The sequence below is a fragment of the Limulus polyphemus genome, unplaced genomic scaffold (assembly GCF_000517525.1).
Source record: "Limulus polyphemus unplaced genomic scaffold, Limulus_polyphemus-2.1.2 Scaffold2018, whole genome shotgun sequence".
NCBI lineage: Eukaryota > Metazoa > Arthropoda > Merostomata > Xiphosura > Limulidae > Limulus > Limulus polyphemus.
The window spans coordinates 102155-104710 of NW_013667628.1; positions in this window are offsets into that span (position 1 = coordinate 102155).

Sequence of the window (2556 nt, forward strand, 5' to 3'; positions counted from 1 at the left end):
ACAGCAGGAAAGGCTGCTACTAAGAAAGGTTGTTGGAAATGTGGAGAGCAAAGACGTATGAGGGGCCAGTGTAAGAAGAATACTACCAATAAGTCAGCTTCTGGAAATCAGTAGTGGTTGGTGTTGAGGGACGCCCATCCAACCCCCATTGTGAAAGTCCCAACAGCTAAGTGTAAAATGGCAAGCATAGTGTTTACGTGACAGGAAAGCTGGATGGCCAAAAGTGCAACTTTGTCATAGATTCTGCGTCTCAGCAAATCCTTGTGAGTATCAAGGTGCTGGATCACAAAGGAGTACCAGAAGCCATACAGAAGCTCTGTGGTGTGACAGGACATTATGCAAGGTTGTGGGAACCAGTGTGGGTAACTATTAAGCTCATGGGCATGAAGGACATACACAAAGTATACTTCTCTGACAATGAAGACCAATGCATATTAGGACTGGCATGTTGGATCAGAAAGATAAACCAGTATAATTATGACATTGAATACAGAGAAGGAAAATCTCATGGAAATGCCAATGGACTGAGCCGAAGACCCTGCAAAAATGACTGCAGACATTGTTGCAAAAGAGAGGTTTAAATAACCAGGTGCCATTAAGCTGAAGTCAAAGTGACTGAAGGAGTTGATGATGGTGAAGTGGAACCAGGTATAGATATTAAAGCAGTTCAGGAGAAAGACCAAGATTTGAAGCCAATAATTGATTTCTACAAGCAAGAGTTTTGTGCCCTGCTTGGGAGAAGGTGTCTAGCTTAAGCGCTGTGAGAAAGAACTAGTGGCACAATGAGACCAGTTGAAGCTTGAAGATGGTATTTTTCTCTGGATGGGAAACTGCACATGGGAAAGTGACGACGTGGCAAACAGTTATACCGAGAAAGTTATGGGAAGTTGTACTGCGTTAATCCCATGATAGTTTAACAGGAGGACATCTTGGAGTTAAGAAGGCATTGAGTCACTTACGGCAGAGATTTTACTGGATAGGTATGAGGCAAGATGTGGAAGAATGGTGCAGGACATGCAGTACATGTTGTGCTAAACAGGGACCCAAGCAGAAGGGATGTGCTCCAATGAAGTTATATCAAGTTGGTGCACCAATGGAAAGAGTAGTTATTGATGGGATGGTAGAAAAGTACAATTGGACAGGAATTGGCAAAGTTTTGTAATAGCCGCCAAGATGACTGGGATGTTTTACTCCCTCCACTTTTGATGGCCTATAGAATAGCAGAGCATGAAGCCACTGGATACACTCCAGCAAAGCTGATGTTTGGTCGGGAACTTCGATTTCCGGTGGACCTGATAACAGGACGCCCACCTTACGAAGAGTTGCCTGAAAATGTGCCAGAGTTCGTGAAAGTGTTATCTGAAGGGATGGGTGATATTCATTATCAAGTGTGTTCAAACAAAAAAACGTCTGCTGATTCCATGAAGCTATGTTATGATAAGAAATCTTCTGAAGTAAGCTTTGTACCAGGAGACAAGGTATGGTTGTATAGTCCCAGGAATACCAAAGGGAAGTCTCCTAAGTTGTCTTCTCCATGGGAAGGCCCATATGACATAGTGGATCATCTCACAGGCGTGACTTTCCGAATAAAATATGGTCGGCGAGGTAAGTTAAAGGTGGTGCATGCCAACAGGCTTTGGCGTTATCACGGTCCAGGACATTTCAGTTGGAACGAAGTGAACAACAGAACAAATGACGCTGCTGCAGATGTGTCACATGAAAAAGCCACTGTAGGAGAAGAAACTCTACCCGGTTTTGAGAAGGGAAACAGTGAAGCCCTTAATGAAGTTAGTACCACTAATGTGACTGCTACCCATAATAGAACATTTCCTGATGGAGCAGATGAATCCCACGTAAAGCAGAAGCCAATGAGACGGAGACCAGTACGAAAGAAGAAACATCCTGTAAAATTAAGAGACTTTGTTGTATTTTAATTTTGTGTTTGTAAATTCTGTACACTTAATTAAGTTATTGTTAATTATCTATTGGTTTAATGTAAGATGCTATTGGTCGGAACGAACAATACTAATGAAGGCGCAGTGTTACGACAGCGGAAGTCGCATGACGCTGTGAGCATGCACTTGGAGTTCTCGAATTATCATGGAACTCCTCGAATCTTGTCGAAGCCTCTTTGTTAGTATATAAGCTTTGCAGAGAGGCAATGGAAGGTTATATATTATATGGATGAAGCATTATTACACATAGTTAGAAAAGTGTAAATTGATACATTTAATGGAAGGTTATATATCAATAATGCTTCATCCATATAACACATATTTAGAAAAGTGTAAATTGATACATTTAATGGAGGGTTATATATTATATGGATGAAGCATTATTACAAGTATTTAGAAAAGCGTAAATTGGTACATTTCATGGAGGGTTATATATTATATGGATGAAGCATTATTACACGTATTTAGAAAAGTGTAAATTGGTACATTTAATGGAGGGTTATATGGATGAAGCATTATTACACATATTTAGAAAAGTGTAAATTGGTACATTTAATGGAAGGTTATATATTGGTCCTCTTTCCATCTAGAAAATCAAGCT